We start from the raw sequence: 18,705 nt of genomic DNA on the forward strand, positions 1-18,705 counted from the left end.
TAAAGCAGTAAATTGGGCTAGGTTATATGAGATCAAACAAAATCCAAATGAAACCCCCACAGAGTTTCTGAATAGGCTCAAGGAGGCTGCATGAAAATACACTACCCTAGACCAACTCACCTGAGCAGCAGATCCACCTGGCCTACTTGTTTATAGGCCAATCTGCTAATGACATAAAGAAAAAGCTGCAAAAGATAGATGGGCCACCTGACATAAGTAAATTGTTGAATGTGGCCTGGAAGGTATACCAGAACAGAGACTTAGCAGACAAAGATAAACATAATAAACCCCACCACAAGAAGTAGTATGACAAGGGAAAGTCATTTAACACATCAAAAAGGGGTCCCCCTTTCCCCCTACCTGAATACCAGTGAGCAATTTGCAAAACGCTGGGGCATTAGAAAAATGAGTGTCCATCATGAGCAGAAAAGAAGCCCCCGGTTCCGGAACTAACTGTAAATACGGACTGACGGGGACCGAAGGCAACTGCCCCAGCAGAGCCTTCGGTTGTAGCTAAGCTGGGGAATGATGATGTTGAATTTCTGGTTGATACAAGGGCAATATATTCTGTGTTAAATACTTTAAAAGGTAAACTGAGTCAAGACACTGTGGATGTGATTGGAGCTACAGGGGTAAGTGAAACAAGGCCTTTTTTTCTAACCTTTAAAATTTAAATTGGGAAAACACTGGGTCACTCACCAGTTCCTGTATATGCCAAATTCCCCAATGCCATTATTGGGCAGAGATTTATTGGAAAAACTAGAAGCAGAAATTAGGTTTTCCAAAGAAGGGGGAGTGAAAGTTATAATCCCAGAATCTAAAATTATCAAAGCAGCTGCTCTCCTTGTACAGGAATTCCATGGAAAAAATCCCAAAGAAGTCGAAGAGGCTGTCATTCAAATAGTGTGGGCCAATGATTCTCCTGGGAGATACAAAAGAGCTGAACCTGTGAGTATCACACTCAAAGCAGGGGCTACACCAGTAAGGCAAAGACAATATCCTCTGAAATTAGAAGCTTCCAAGGGATTAGTACCTGTGATTGAAAAGTTTCTCAAATTTGGGTTGTTAATGGAATGTGAATCCAGGTACAACATACCAATCTTCCCAGTAAAGAAAGCTGATGGCAAAAGCTACAGGTTGGTACAGGATTTGAGGGAGATTAACAAGATAAAAGAGGACAGACACCCAGGGGTAGCAAATCCTTACACACTTTTGACAACGCTAACAAATGAATTAGGGTGGTTCACTGTTTTAAAACTCAAGGATGCCTTTTTCTGCATTCCTGTGCATAAGAATAGCCAAGAACTCTTTGCTTTTGAGTGGGAGAGTCCTGAAACAGGGAGAAAGACCCAGCTCGCCTGGAGAGTTTTACCACAAGGATTCAAAAACAGCCCGACCATATTCAGAAACCATCTGTCAAAGGAGCTTGAGGACTGGAGGAAACAAGAACCAGGAGGAGTGGTTCTCCAGTATGTTGATGACATCTTGATAGTGGCCAAGACATGAGATGACTGCATCCAGCTCACTGTAAGTCTGTTGAACTTTTTGGGCCAAATGGGTATCGGGTCTCAAAAGAAAAGGCACAGGTTGCCAGGGAAACAGTAGTATACCTGGGCCTGGAAATTTTTCTGTGGACATCGCCAACTCAGCAGAGAACGGAAGGAAGCCATCTGTCAACTTCCAGAGCACCATACCGTAAGGGAGATGCAGGCCTTCCTGGGAATCGTAGGTTGGTGTCGCCTATGGATATCAAACTATGGATTACTGGTAAGACCTCTGTATGAGGTCCTTAAAGCAGCTGAAAAGGGGACAATCATGTGGACAGAAAATGCCAGGGCTGCATTTAAACAGCTGAAACATTCCTTGATGTCAGCTCCAGCTCTGGGGCTGCTGGACTTGACTAAACCTTTTGAACTCTTTACACATGAGCGACTGAATGTTGCTCTGGGGGTACTGGCACAGCACCTTGGAGACCAGCAAAGAGCTGTGGCCTATTTCTCAAAACAACCAGACAATGTAGCCCAGGGTTGGCCAGGATGCTTGAAAGCTGTGGCAGCAACAGTCCTGATACAAGAGACCCGTAAATTCACCCTTGGGCAACACATTGTCTTGTATGTACCCCATGCAGTGATAAATGTGCTGGAGCAAAAGGGGGGACACTGGCTCTCCCCTAGCAGGATGCTCAAATACCAATCTGTGTTATTAGAACAGGATGATGTTACTCTAAAGACAACTTCTGTGGTAAACCCTGCAATGTTTTTATCATCCACGTTACTTGACAGTGTGCCTGAGCATGACTGTTTGCAGGCAATAGAGGAAACTTATTCCAGCTGACCAGACCTGAAAGATGTTCCTTTGAAAGATCCAGACTGGGAATTGTACACTAATGGGAGCAGCTTCATGAGAAACAGTAGGAGGATGACCGGTTACGCTGTAACCCCCTCAGATAAAATCATTGAGGCAAAAGCCTTGCCTCCAGATGTATCATCACAGAAAGCTGAACTCTTTGCACTAACGAGAGTTCTAGAACTGGGCGAGGGGAAGAAGGTGAACATATGGACTGATTCCAAATATGCCTTTCATGTTATTCATGCCCACTGAGCTATTTGGAAGGAACGTGGCCTGCTGACTGCGCAAGGTAATGAAATTAAGCATGCTAAACAGATTTTTGAACTTTTACAGAGCATTTAGAAGCCTGCGGATGTGGCTATAATGCATTGAAAGGGTCATCAAAAAGGGAAAACAGCCCCTGAACTGAGAAATCATTTTGCTGACGAGACAGCAAGAAGGATTGCAGAAAAAGGCATTTTTGCAGTGGTACCACAGAAAGAGATAGATTTGTCATCATTTACCCCAAAATACGATCAGAGGGATCACAAATTAATTAAGTTCCTTAAGGCTGAAATCAAAGAAGGTGGATGGGCTGTTACCCCAGTAGGACAAGTTGTAGTTCCACCCCTGATCCTCCGGGAAATAGCCCAACGAGAGCATGAACGTACCCATTGAAAAAAAGAAAATCTTTTAAAACATCTGAGAAAGTAGTGATAGGGAGAAGGATGACTGATATTGTACAATCTATAACAAGCAAGTGTGAAACCTGCTGTAAAAACGACCCTGACACAAGCAAGAGAGTTGTGTTAGGGATAACAAAAACAGGAGATCTCCCGGGAGATTATTGGCAAATAGATTTTGCTGAGATGCCACGCAAAGAGGGATGCAGGTATATACTGGTACTAGTTGTCACCTTCAGTGGATAGCCTGAGGCATTCCCCTGTCGCACCAACAGAGCAAAAGAAGTAGTGAAAGCTTTGCTCAATCATATAATACCAAGATTTGGGGTTCCTTTGGGAATGTCATCAGATAGGGGACCACATTTTGTTGGGACGGTGGTTAGGGAAGTTAGCAGGATTTTGGGACTTATCTGAGACCTGCACACACCATACAGGCCCCAGGCAAGTGGCAGAGTTGAACGCACGAACGGGACCCTCAAAACCCAGATTTGCAAGATTTGTCAAGAGACATCCATGACATGGGTTCAAGCCCTGCCTATAGCCTTGCTGAGAGTCCGCATGCAGCCAAGGCGAAGGGACAACATCAGTCCCTATGAAATATTATATGGCAAGCCATATCAGGTTCCACATATCCCGGGGGAAATTCATATGAGAAGTAAAAATGATTTGCAGAAATATTTAATGGCTCTGAGTTCCACTTTGCAGAAGCTCCAGAGATTTGTCGTGTTATCCAAACCAATAGGATTGGACACACCTGCTCATCCGTTCCAGCCTGGAGACTGGATCTACATCAAGTGGTGGGACAGTGACCCCTTGCAAGCCAAGTGGAAGGGACCATTCACCGTTTTGCTGACCACTTTTACTGCGGTCAAGGTTGCTGGCAAGGGACCGTGGAGTCACTACTCCAGGGTGAAGAAAGCTTCTGCTCCTGAGACCACCAAGAAGACAGAGGCTGACACAAATCAGAAAGATGCAGTCTAAACTGGTTTTTACGTTTGCTGTTTGCCTAACTGGTAACCTTGGTTCAGGGTTCACCCCATGATTTGCATAAGACTGTGGTCCAAAATGTGTCCAAGGTTCTTAATAAGAGCTATTGCTGGATCTGTACCCAGTTACCACCCCTAGATAGGAAAAATCACTAGCCATTGATTGGCATTTTAATGGAAGAGAACCGCACTGAAATGTGAGAACCAGATAATAGCACCCTTCTGCCCCCCACACCCCTGAGTGGCCTGGTAGAGCATGCAAACTATATGGTTCCTTGTGAGATTGTTGTAGTGGTTTGGTCTAAAATACTCATTACTGTTTATCTTCTCTAAGAATTAGGAGAAATGCAAAGCAGGCACCAAACTTGAAGGAATATAAAAAAGTTTATTAACAGACCTAAAAGAAGGGGAAAAAAAATCATACCACACCTTCAGAACACTTCTCCTCCCCCCACCTTCCTCCCTTCTCCCACTGACAATGTAAAAAGACAACCCTTGAGATGTTCAGTCTGTTTATCACTTCCATAATAAACTTGTTCAGTCCATTTAGGAAGAGGAGTCTCTCTTGCCCATGCTATGAAAACATTATCACGAGACAGCCGCCCACTTCCAAATAACTTTGTTCAGTCCATTTAGGAAGAGGAGTCTCTCTGCTCGCATACGAGTCCCTTCCCCCGACTTGCAGCTTTTCCCACAACTGTTTTCAAGGGTCCACTCTTGAAGTTTTTTGGGGTACAATTTTAAAGTTGAGCCATTCAGAAACAAAAGTTATCTTCACCCATCTCTGGGAGCATTTCATCTCTAAGAACAGAAGCCCTTTTCCTTCCCTGGGAGCAAAGGGTCTTCCTCATCTTCATCTTTAAGACTATCTCTGAGAGCATCTCTAGGAACTGAGGTTTTCTCCTTTCCCATTTGGAGCAAAAGTCCTCATCGCTTCCATCTCTCCCTGTCCAAACTTCTCATGAAATTACAGCTGCATCAGCATCTCACAGGTGCTTTTTCTCACAAGTATGAACTGAACACTCCACCCCCCATATCTTCATGAAATTACAGTGGGTACTCTGATATATCATAGCTTCACAACAGAATTTCAGCTTTAAGCATCTCCTCTCTCTCTTCCCTCAGGTTTTCAGCTCTTCACAGCACTAAAAGGGTTAATCTCACCTAGGCCTTGCAGCTGGAATGTCGCTTATCACTGTTGATCACATGACCTCTGCCGGACATCGGTGCAGCTTTAGCTGAAAAATCTTGGCCGCAGTGGAGGGGTGGAGCCGAGCCGCTCCGGCTGCCCACAACAAGGCTGGGGGGGAAGGGGGGGTTGGGGGGGAGTCCACGGGTGGAACAGGGCCCATCAGCTCCAGGATGGCAGTGGGCCAGCCCAGCCTGGCCCGAGCAGGGCCTGGGCCTGGCCCACTGGCCCCCACACGGGGCCTGCAGCCACCTGTCCCAGCACCGGAAACAAGACAGAGAGGCTCTGCCTCGGAGTTTCCTATTCTTAAGTGTGCATCACAGAGGCCGGTCACAACTTTAAGTGGCTCAAATAATTGTCCATATTCAAACTGGCCACTGATAGGTTCTGTCGGGTCACAGAGGAAGCTGTAAGCACCTCTTTGCAAGAACATCACTTCCTGGACTATGCTTGCTAACCCATGAGAATTGTAAATGCCGCAAGAAAAGCTATTCTTCCTTCATATTGTCATCAGACCCATTTCAGGGAAATAATAGACCCAAGAATTGCGACAAAGATGAAATTGACAAAGTGCAGACTAGCTCAGTCATTTGAGATGGTTGTATTGGATATGTAATGATAAATCCTAGAAAGTTATGTCTGTGAACAAAAACCAGACTTGTGCCATTAGAGCTGTAGTCCGAAAGCCATGATGATGCCATGATGATTTTTTGCCTTTTTTTTTAAACCCCTTTTATATCTTTTTACAACTTCTGTATTCTTAGTGCTTTTTGCCTACATTCTTGTACTTGTTTGTTAAGCTAGGAGACTAAACATTTTAGAAGCTTCGTAGTTAGAGATCGATATGCCCCAGACCCCAAGGTCCTCTCCAGAACACATTCTGTAAACTAAGATAAAACCATCCAGGGGAAAGTTCCTTGGAGAGGGGGGTCTCACTCGAGCCTCTCACTGGGGACTTTTTGATAGATATGTTAATTAGTAAGACCTATAATGTTATACCAGATTTTTGGGGGGGGGCATTGCGGTGTGCGTTGAAGTGCATTTGACCTGGACGTAGTGCACCTAAAGATCCTTAAAATAAATACCAAAGTAAAATCCCTTTTTCCCTTCTAACTGTTTGACTCTTGATTTTGAAACCAAGAAAAGGCATCACTATTTTCTTATCTACCAACCCTCCTTGCTGAAAGCATCTTTTGCAGGCCTTGTTTCTCTGCTAAAAGTTTCACAGGCACAGTAAAAACTGAGTTAACCCTATTGGCATCAGGTGCAGCTGGGCTTAATTTCTGATTATAACCAATTCATCACTAAGTGTGGTCATGATCCCAGATGCACCAATTGTCAGTTATACTACAAGTCTGCTCTCATTTGCAATCAGAGATTCATCGATAGTATAGTTCAGCATTTCAACACTATAAATCTGGTCGAGTTTAATAACAACTGTGAAAACAGGTTCACAAGTAGTGTGGTTTATTGTAGCAACAGATTATAGATTCTTTTAGATTGGTGGTGATAAATTCACTAGACCTGGAAAATATAAGTATATAGGGCTATGTACAAGTGTCCCTGGGCATACTCCAACACAGTCGGACGCGCAAATCTTAGCAAAGAGATGTCCCTTCTTTGGGGAGGAGAGAGGAGCAAACCCGTCAACTAGTCTGTAAGGTATTCTCATCTTCACACCAAGGAGTAAGAAGGAAATGCACTGCAAGCAGAAGAAGGGACATGTGACTTGGGAAGGGTACAGGGATACAGTTCAGATGCATAGGGATGGGATCAGGTGTTACGATCCAATTTAAGTACAGAAGAGCAAAGAAAACTAAGTCTCTGTGAATAAAATGGATCAAACCCAGAAAGGTTCAAAATATACCCCAAAACCTGATTAAAACCAAGTGAGGTTAGATGTTGGTGCAAAAAAAAAATGTATATAATTTATTTAATAGCAAAAGAGGCAAAGAGAAAGAGAAAAGAAAGAGAAGAAAGAGAGAGAGAGAGAGAGAGAAAGAAAGAAAGAAAGAAAGAAAGAAAGAAAGAGAAAGAAAGAAAGAAAGAAAGAAAGAAAGAAAGAGAAAGAAAGAGAAAGAAAGAAAGAAAGAAAGAAAGAAAGAAAGAAAGAAAGAAAGAAAGAAAGAAAGAAAGAAAGAAAGAAAGAAAAAGAAAGAAAGAAAGAAAGAAAGAAAGAAAGAAAGAAAGAAAGAAAGAAAGAAAGAGAAAGAAAGAGAGAGAGAGAAAGAGGGAAGGAAGGAAGGAAGGAAGGAAGGAAGGAAGGAAGGAAGGAAGGAAGGAAGGAAGGAAGGAAGGAAGGAAGGAAGGAAGGAAGGAAGGAAGGAAGGAAGGAAGGAAGGAAGGGAGCTCAGGACTTCTGAACAATGAATCAATGTGATTTCACAGAAGCCATTTATTGTTTACATTACACTCTACTTATGCATTTTGCAACCACTGTACATGCGAGCATGCATTACTTGATTGGTCCCTCTATCTTGTCCACGCGCTCTGCATGCACTTTTCAGAAAATATGATTGGTTCTTTATCTATTTCTTGCTGTCTTGATATTCTGCTTTTCATCTTTTTCTTTCCCAATTTAGCGCAGTTTACATTTCAGTAACCTTGATGAATTCCTGAGGGCTCTGATAAGAATAACTGAAGGTGGTTTGGCTGGGGCACACTAACAGGGTTCAAATACATTACAACAATTCCCCCTTTGTCTTCTTGCACCAGAAAAACCCTTTTTTTCTATGTTTTCCACCAAGCGGATCGCCTATTTCATTATATATGGAATAACACAAAGCAATACAGTAATGGCTAATAGTAATTACAAAGCTCCCTTCACAATTCTTACACCCGTGCCCATGTGCCAATAACAAAAATCTATAGCAGTTCTATTCTGCAATGTACTGTCTAATACTATCTACATCAGTGAATATCTGATTTAACTGTTTGACTGTCTAACATCTCAACTTATTAAGCATAACCAGAGCTTGAGCAGCAGCAACACCTAAAGTAAAAAAAAAGAAACAATGTTTAATTATCGGTAATATTAGGGATCGGAGTGTCTTTCTCAAGCCAAGGGCGAATCCATTTCGCTGGTATCCATCGGGGTTCTTTATCTATAATGACACAAGCATAACCCCTTCCCCCATTAATAACTCCACAGGTCCTTCCCATGACCCTGACATAGGATTTTTAAACGTACTTTTGGTCGGTGCTGTATCAATTCAGAATCCTGCTGCAAACCTGAGTAATGTGTTAACGCTGGTGGGTCACTGCAAGTACCTACTAACCATAGATGATTCATAACATAAACTGCTTTCAGTACTCTGTCCTGCGGGCTCAGCCCATCCTCTCCCATTTTTTGTTTATCGAGCAGCCCTTTCAGTACCTGATGTGTTCTTTCAATTATGGCTTGTCTGGTAGAGTTACCTGGAATGCCCGTGCTATGCCTCACTCCCCAAAGAGCCAAGAAATCTTGGGTTCATTGGGCTATATAACCTGACCCATTTTCTGTCTTGATTTCCTGAGGCAAGCCCATTACGGTAAAACAGCCTCGCCAGTGTCGAATGACAAAACAAGACCCTTCGCTTGTCATAGGACTGGCCCAAACCATGGCCAAAAAGGTATCCCTGGTCACATGAAGGCGTTTGAAGCTACCAAAAGGGGCATAGATAATCACATCAGTTTGCCATAATTGCAGAGGCCCTAGGCTGCGAGGATTAATACGAGGACCAAATCCACCAATCATACCCTGACATTGTGGACAGGTTGAGACGATTCCTTGAGCAGCAATATTCCAAATTGTTTGTGTAAAACCTTTGCGCTTTGGTGAAAAAACTCATGAGTCCTTCTGGCTTGGCCAAACTTATCAGTATTGGGAGAAGCAGAGGCCCGAAGTGGTGCCACCAATTGGTCAGCCTTCTCGTTTCCCAAGGCCAGACCTTCTGTTAATCCAGAGTGAGTCCGTATATGGGTGATAAAATAATCCTGCTTGCGAGAATTAAGTAACTGCCATAGCTGCACAAAGAGTTGCCACAACCGCCGGCTTTGAGTTTCTTTCAGTAATGATCGCTCCATGCGCTCAACAACACCTACTACGTAAAGAGAATCAGAAACAATGTTAACAGGATCATTTGGCCATTTTTCAAATACCCGGATAACAGCACGCAACTCAAGAACCTGCAAAGAGTTTCCTGGTCCCTCAAGGATTTCACTGAGCCATTTTCCTTTGTCCTGCCAAGTCAGACCTGCTTTAGAAGTCTTTCAACTGGCATCAGTGAAAACCGTGAGGCCTTCTACAGGTTGCTTTGATAACCAAGGTAGTTCTTCGACCTGTTGATGTAAAGAAAAGAATTTATGAGGGGGAAAATGAGTACTAATGAGACCTGGAAAATTCAACAATGCCCATTGTAAGGTGTCTGAATTCTGTAATGACCATTGCAAGTAATCCTTAGTTAATGGAAGAAGAATATTTTGGGGCTCCATTCCTGCAATTTCCAATGTTCGTTTCCGTGCCTTGACCACAATTTTTGCTATAGCCTCCATTCGCATAGTCACAGATTTAGCCAAATTGAATGGTAAAAACACCCACTCAAAGATCTTAAGTGGCTGTTTAGCCTGGCCATCCCACTGCATCAGCATAGCCATCACAAGTTTTTCCTTATTCAACACAGCCAAGGACAATGGCAAAGTAGGAGACCAACTGTAATGGTGCAGGTGGCTGCAGCTATTCTTTCTCCTGAGGAGAACTCAGATAACCAGCTGTGGCGGTTAGCAACCCAAGTTTAGCATGTAACTTTACAGTCATGGTGAGAACTCATGATTCCCTTGTTTTGCCTTTTGCATGTTTGTTGGGGAAGATGAAACAGGAAAGCCTTATAAATATGATTGCCTGACAAAAGATTTTGGGAATATGAAAACTACAGGCGACATCGAAATGAAAGCCACTTTTGAAATACCAAGTCTTAGTTACTGAGCAACTGGAAAACAATGGTATGGCCGACTGAAGGTAATCCCCTCTTGATTGAACAATACCCTCTGCTTGCAGGCAGGTCCAAGGGTCAGAGCAGACCCTACTAGCTCAGCAGAAGGGGTCCAAAGAATAGTTTTTAGAAGTTAAGATGTAACACTCTATGGTAATATAAGAACTCTTATAGGCTGTATGCAAATGCTATAGGATTTGTATCTTGTATTAGATTGGTTAGTGACAATTAGAATATTCAGTACAGAAGATGATTTATTGTATTGTAACCAGGACTTCATCACTACTTCTTCATTCTCATTCCTCTCTCTCTCTCTCTCTCTCTTTACTTACCCGCTTACACTCTTGCTCTCTTGGGCCTGCTCCAAGCTGCGTCTGGCAGCTCGAAGCAGTGCCCCTATACCCATGCCCTTTGCAATAAACCGCATGTTCCAAGATCTGACTTCAGAGATCTCTCGTCTCCATCCGTCCCGACCGTCCTACCCACCCAAGCTCCCACACATGTTTTCCCCTGATTGGTTAATATTTTGTCTCCTTGTTTTATGTATGAAGTTATGTGTATTCATTTTCCTTCTTTAATATGTATTAGTTCTAGAAAGTTCCTTGTTCCTCAACGCCCCATTGGATCCTTCCCTGAGTCCCTCCTATGTGTTGTTCCCATTGGTTCCCTTCCTGTCAATCCCACCTGCTTGTCTCTATCCCATTGGCTGAGATCCCTTTCCCCACCTATTCTGTACCCAGTATAAGATCCCTGGACCCTCCCACCAATTGGCCTCTTTGTCCCTGTCTTTTCACCAGAATAAACCTGCGTGGAACACATACAGAGAGTCCCCTCTCTTTACTTCTTTGCCTTCACCTGTGTGCCTGCTTAACAGCGACAGGAAGATACAGCCCCTTTTGGGTGAGGATCTCTACCCCTTTTTCATTGTGTGATGGGCACTCAGTGCTGCCTTCCAGAGGGGTTTCAGCGTTGACCTCCGGGCTTCTTTGTGTTGGCACATGAGGGGTAAAATCCCCTTCTGCCAGCTCCCAGTGGCTGAACCCCCCCCAACCAACGATCTGCAAAGGAATAACCCAATTTAGTACCAATTTCAGTAAGAGCCTTCTGTTTTTCAGTCAGCTCATGCAGCAAATTGGCCTGACTTCCCCTTTTCAATAATGGCATTAGGGGCTCAAGGTCTTCAGTAGTTATTAATTTTCTCTGTTTCTGAATTTCGAGTTCTTTTACTCAGAATTTGGATTATCATGCAGGACACACCAGGCTTTTCTTCTTTACTGATGTTTATTATTTCTTATCTTTAGCACAGCTGCACAGGGTGTGCTTTCTACTTGGCATGGTGGAAAATGGCCGTGAATTTTAATTTTCAAAGCTTTTTGAAGTCTAAACTAGCCAATTTTGAAATTCCAAGTAATATGTTTTTACTTACAATCCAATTACTAACTTTTCATGTTCTGCCGTGTGGAACTTTTGACCCAATGACAGAGCATTCAGATTTGTGAAGGAGAAATAAGAAGACATAAATCCACACTCTGAATCCTCCATATTGTAACCTATTATTACCTATATCTCCTAAACCTAATTTTCTACATTTCTACATATTTCACCCAGTGACATAACTTTTAATTACACAGCAACAACCTCAGTGTTATCACACAATTTAGGAAGCTTTTCCAAGGGTTTTGGATCAAATACAGTGTACTTCTGAGGATCACTGCCTCTCAGCACTGACAGGCTGAAATTCTCAGAACCCAGGGTTCCAACAATTAGTTATGCCACAGGTACTGCGAATCCACTGTACGTCCCAAATTAATTTTTGATCATCCGTCAAAGTCTGAATTTCTGTACAAATTGTTAATTTTTGGGGCCGAATTTGGGCTTCAGTAATAAGCATTCCCAGATATTTCCATGGAGCCTGCTGTTGGACTTTTTCAGGGGCAATTTGAAGGCCTGCCTCCTGCAATTGTTGCTGTAAGGAAGGTAGCAGGTTTGCTATGTCTATATGTTCCCCTGCTATCAGAATATCATCCATGTAATGATAGATAAGATACTGTGGATACCATTTTCTCAACCGGGCTAGCGCCCAGGCAACATACAATTGGCACATTGTGGGAGAATTACGCATCCCTTGTGGCAACACAACCCACTGATACCTCTTTGCTGGCTCTGCCTTGTTAATGGATGGCACTGAGAAGGCAAACTTGTCACTATCATCCTCGTGCAGAGGGACTGTAAAAAAGCAATCTTTTAAGTTGATAATTAACAGTTGCCAATTGACAGGTAACATTGATGGTGAGGGTAGGCCGGGCTGCAAGGGTCCCGTTTCCTGCATTACAGAATTAATGGCTCGAAGGTCATGTAATAATCTCCATTTCCTTGATTTCTTAGGCCTTGTTGCATCTGCCGCGCTCCTGCCTCGCTTAGGGATTGTAAAAATAGGCATGTTCCAGGGTGTCTTGGGGTGACTTTATGATGTGTATCCCATATCACTGCCCCATGCCCAGAAATTAATTTTGTGCCTTTCTATGCCTTTAAACTGAGCCTGTGAGAGGGAAGGAAAAACTGAGCAAAACTTCTTCAAAGCAGTTTGCAGCTTATTCAAGGTCACACAGAGATAGAGACAGCTCTCTGTGTTCAGCTGCAGCAGCAGAGCAAGAGTGGGGAAGCAGCCTGCTTGCTTACCAGCCAGCTTTTGGCCAGTTTTTCAGCTCCTTTTCCTCTGGAGAGTTGAACTTTTGTTTTCCTGGGACTTCATTTTTTTTCCCTTTCTCTCTGCTGGACTGTTTCAACATCAGAATACATTGGGAGGACTTTCCACGGAGGCCTTGGCCCTGGAGGTGGGCCCACCACCCCATCCCAGCTGCAAGGAGGGGGAAAGAGAGACTATGGAAGGACTCTGAAATTTTCCCAGGTTTCTCTCAGCAGGGCGAGAGGTTTTATTATTTAGCATTATTATCCATTTCCTGTGTGTTTGTTAAATAAATAGTTTTTATCTCTTTCACTTTCCTTCAAAGAAAATTTATTTTTTCCCGAACCTGGTGGGGGAGGGGTGGTTGTAACTTGCCTTCTCTCAGAGGATGTATTTCCAAATTTGTCCAAACCAGCACACAGGGGCTTGTAGAAGGAATGATATGCTCCCTTTTCAATTGATCCTCAACCAATTCATTAACAAGGGCGAGCTTTTCTTTAGATAGCAGCCATTGATCAATCCATATTGGCATTTCTGCTAACCATTTTAATTTTAGGATTGGCTGCCCTTCAATGGCCGCCCCTAAAAACCCTCATTGGTGAGACAGAAACCCATCTGACTCAGTGCATCCCATCCCAACAGCCAGATTGTTGTATTCATCATGTAGGGTTTCACCTGGGCACAAACACGTGCTTCTTCCTCAATCCATGTTGGGTGGAGTCGCGGGAGACAAGCACTCAAGGCATGATGTTCAGCAAGTCTCGATTTATTTTTCAAAACTACACTTACTTATAGTACCTTTAATTAGCTCATACATATTGCAAAAGTTGAGCTCCTCATTGGTGGGAGCTATTCCGTGGGATCTGCAAACACGGTGGTCTTATCTTTCTCTTCCATATGGTTTCTGTCTTCTTTCTTATCTGAATGCACATTCTGTTATCTATGCAACTTCTTGCTCAAGGACGCAGTGTCTGCATCTTTTCTAAGCCTCCTGTGTTATCATGACCTTTGCTTTTTAGCCATTCTTCAGAAAGACTCTCAACACTTCCCCTGTTTTCTTTTTGCATGATCATAGTCATATTGACTGACTTCAAAATTAAATTTTTTATACATGACATTATACAGCTAAGCATAAGTAAACCAAGCAAAACAATTATTAGCAACAGCATTAAGGATTTAATCACACTTTTCATCCATCCTTCTAAGCCCATCCACTCTGTAAGTCCTTCTAATCCGAAAAATCCGGAGTCTTTTTTTATTTTTTGGGAGTGTTCAATCAAATTCTTAATTTCGGCGTGGATGGACTTAGAATGATCCTCAAGATCCATACAGCACATTCCTTCAAAGTCTTCACAGCCATGGCCGTGGGCTAAGAGTAGAAAATCTATAGCTGCTCTATTCTGAAGCAGGGCGTGTTGGACTGAACTCAGATCTTCTGCAAGTTCAGACAACACTCGGCTGGTACCGTTTGCCTGTTTAACTACCTAACATGCTAGTTTTTCTAAGTGACGATGGGCTCGTGCCGCAGCTGCACCAGGAACAAAAAGGGAGGTAAAAAGCACTTCTGATTTGCTCCATAGCGTGAGGTCATCCTGACATTCAGGTGTTATAGTTTCTGTTAAAGACCTCTGCCATTGTGTTCGGTGTGTAGCATTAGGATGGTGCTGTGGAAGTGCAAGACTCAGTTGGCCAAAGGTACAGGGCCCACCTACAGGCCTGGATGGAATACCTGACCAGGCACGATTCCCACAAATTAGGAAAAACCCTCTGGGTAACTTTCGAGGGAAAAACGTTCCAGGGGCTGCAAGAGATCGATTTCTCACGGTAATGTTGCACCATTCTAAATCCCACTGTGAAGCATTGCCAATAGGATAAATCAAGGTGGGGTTGGATTCATTCAGTCGACAGCCATTAAGGCTGCCCTCTTGGCATAAATTACGTGAACTATTAATATAAATACAGGCTGTAGCGTTAAGAGAATCAACTAGTTCTATCTCTTGTGGCTCAGGACCCACCGGGAGTTTATCATCCCAGCTATCATACTCTTGTAGGCCAGTGGTAATATTCATTGTAGATTTTAATGGTCTAATAATTTTGAACTGGTTCTGGGTCTCGATTACGAAGTTACGCCATGTATTATCTGTTAGTGGTACTCCAACTAAGCATGTCAAAAATGGGGTACTGGGTGTGGCTAGGGAGGCACAGAATGTTGTGGTGTTCAATTCACGTGCCAAGGAGACCCAGATATTATCTCTAGGGTCAAACACTTTAGGAGGATAGGAAAGGGGGTGACCCATTACTGAGCCTGCGATTAGCAGCACGATGCTTAAACCGCCGGCGAACATGATCCCACTTTCTTGGGTCAACTTGCCACTGGATGGGGACCCCGATATTTGGTTGGCACGAGGATTGCAAAATTACAGAGTAGCTATCGGCTAAGATCTTTTTTGCTAAATGCTGTACTGACCACGCTAATTCTCTTAGCCGCAGATCTTCAAGATTTTCAACTAATTGCAAACTGTCAATGATATTTTTGCCTGTGAGTTGTACTAATGCTCCTTGAGCCGTCTCACGGTGCCAGTGAAAACTGCAAGACTGACACCAAAACCCTTCTGATAGATGTTGCTGGTGGACCCACCACTGTAAATTACAGCCTCCGCAAAGCAATCTTACCCACGCCTTATGATTATTACAATTACATGCAAGGCAACTAGACTGGCAAAAGCGCAAAAAGTGTCTCTGCAAATGTGGGAGGAGATAACCCTCTATCTCCTGTTCAGAGTCCACAAGGAAGGTAATGCAAAACCGCTGCTCAACTTCCTGCAGGATCTGTGAGATCTTCCTCTGTACCCTTCTTTTCTTCCTCTGTTGTGGGTTGCTCATCAGTGACAACAGGCTTAGTCCATTTGGCCGGAACCCATAGGGGACCTGTCGGAGTGGACACACATAAGTAACCTCTTCCCCAGTACAAGGTTTTTACAGGATCTTGCCAAGGTCCCGTCTTGGGGTCTTTGTAGCGCACCCAAGGCATGGGCGTCGGGGGTTGAGGATAGGTTCCAAGGTGATGGACTCTGCCTGATGCAGCAGGAGACAACGCTTCCGTGGGCGGGAGGTGAGATCAATAGTGAGTAAGGTCAGAGATCCAGTAGAGCCAGGACTTGGCTGACACCTAGGTGCATCACAAACAGGCGGAATGCTTGAAGCCAGATGTGGTAATGGTACTAGTTGTGCTAACTTTTGTCTTGCCGGGATCTTAACGGGAGGATAATCGGTATGTGCTAAAATAAAAATTTCTTTAGCGGAGTCAGCATCAACAAGACCAGTCTCTACTAGGAGTCCCATTGTAATTGCAGATGAACGACCTACAATAAGTCCTCCCATAGCTTGGCCATTAATATACACAGGTCCGATGACACCAGTGGGAATGCGATGGATTTCTGATGTTAGCAACTCGGTATCTACTGAGGCTGCCAGGTCCAGGCCGAGACTTCCGCTTGTCGCTGGGCGGGGACAGGTAGAGGTGCTGGAGCAGTTACTTGTGTCGTCGCGCGGCCGCTGTTCGAGCTGGGTCGCTAAATTCTTGCGGCTGTACATTCGCGACGAATATGACTGGGTGTCCCACAGCGATAACACTTCATGGGGCCACCTGGAGCTGGGCGGGGACGTGCTGCTGCCGCTTGGAGAGGAGCAAGGGCTGCCATAACCTGATTTTGAGAGCTAATAGCCTGTTCTTTAAGCCCTTCACCTAATTTTGCTAAGGCTTGTGCTAAGAATAGTTGCGAGCCAGTGGGCATGGTAGCAGCCTTTTCTAGGAGCTGCTGGACAGTCCAATCCCCTGGGGTGGAAGTAATAAGGGCACGGGTGGCTTGATTGCCATTTTGTAAAAGGCATTGCTTAAGTAACGGGTCATGCATATGCTCTTGAACCCCAGCTTTTGAGATGGCTTCCATAACTTTGTCAACAAAAGAGCCTAAAGATTCCTCTCTGCCTTGCTTAATGTTCATATACATAGGGATCCCACCCGGGGCTCGGACTTTATCCATAGCTTTCTTAGCAACTGCTATAGCTTCCCGCAATTTAGCAGGGCCTAGTGCAGCCTGAGCCTCAACCCTCATATGTTGACCCTGTCCTAGTAGTTCATCTACAGTGATATCTGCTAACGGATCTCCCTGGGGTCTAGCGAGATCTGCACTAACAGCTGCCTCCTCCCTCCAGCGAGCCTCAAAAAGCAGTCGCTGATGCGGGGTATACATGAGCTTAGTAATGCCTTTAATGTCAGCAGGAAGAAGGGTAAAAGCGTTAAAAATATAATCAAGCATCTGTTTAACTGGTTCACTGGTGACACCGTAATTCCCCACCGTTGCTCGTAGCTGAGCTAACAGCTTCCAGTCGAGGTTAGTAACTTGCGCAATATTGCTTCCCTGTGGATTAGGAACAAACAGAACAGGGAAAGCCAAGCTTTCCTGGGCAGCCGCTAGCATCTCTGCATCGCCTTTATGCAAACCGTCACGAGCGAGAGCTGCCCACAGCTCTCTATGACCCTTGGCTATGGCCTCCGCGAGGTCAGAATCCGCCCCAGGGACAGGCTCATGGCTTAGGAAAGGGTTTTGCGAACGAGAGCGATCCGGAGGAACAGACGGCTGCGGCGGCGGCGGCTGCTGCGGCTGCCGCGGCTGCTGCGAGGGGGACGGGGGCAGGGACTGCAGGGGAGGATCAGGGGGCGCAGAGGGTGAGTGTGAAGCCGGGCCGGAGGCAAATGCCTCAGGCGGAACCTCGACTGTAGCAAAGGTGGGGGGGTTAGGGGCAGCGGAGTAAAGGGAAGCAGCAGAATCATAATTACGGTTTTTATCATGGACTGCCTTAATTTTTTTCTGCTGCCCTTTACTCTGCTTGTACCATTAAAAGTTCATTATAAACAACTCTCCATAGTTTAGCTATCTTTTTAGCTGGCTTATCGTCATCTAAGACAAGATCCCAAAGTTTGTCACTATACGCGCGCCACTGACTTAATTCATGAATGGAGTGGGGGTCAGCGAAAAAACCGTAAGAGCGCGCATGCGTTAAAAGAGCGGGGAGGTCTTTATCAAGATCAATCCCTTTAAAATCAGGCTTAAGTAAAAAAGCCTTGAAAAGTTCCTGTGCTGCTTGCCTTTCCATACTTACGTCGGTACCGTTGCTAGCCCCTCCAGGCTTCGGCAGCACGTATCGGCGAGCCCGCCTGTGCGGTCGCTCGGGCGCGGAGGAAATCGTTGCAGTATACGAGACCTCTTTCGCCGTCCGTCTAGCTGCGGGACCCGACCCCAACGCAACTCCCCCGTCACATAAGGCTAGGGCAACTTCTCCTGTTCGGGCGCCAGATGTTGGGTGGAGTCGCGGGAGACAAGCACTCAAGGCATGATGTTCAGCAAGTCTCGATTTATTTTTCAAAACTACACTTACTTATAGTACCTTTAATTAGCTCATACATATTGCAAAAGTTGAGCTCCTCATTGGTGGGAGCTATTCCGTGGGATCTGCAAACACGGTGGTCTTATCTTTCTCTTCCATATGGTTTCTGTCTTCTTTCTTATCTGAATGCACATTCTGTTATCTATGCAACTTCTTGCTCAAGGACTCAGTGTCTGCATCTTTTCTAAGCCTCCTGTGTTATCATGACCTTTGCTTTTTAGCCATTCTTCAGAAAGACTCTCAACAAATCCACACTGTTAAGAGGGTTTTACTTACTCGAGTCATTCGCATGCCACCCCCATAACCAGTGTTTCCAGAGAATTCAGAGGCCATGTTGCAGGCCATGCAAATGAGGGAACAATGGTGACATCTGACCCCGTGTCCAACAATGCGGCTGTTGTTGACAGGGTTCCTC

The sequence above is a fragment of the Coloeus monedula genome, assembly GCF_965178545.1.
Source record: "Coloeus monedula genome assembly, chromosome: W".
NCBI classification, from domain to species: domain Eukaryota; kingdom Metazoa; phylum Chordata; class Aves; order Passeriformes; family Corvidae; genus Coloeus; species Coloeus monedula.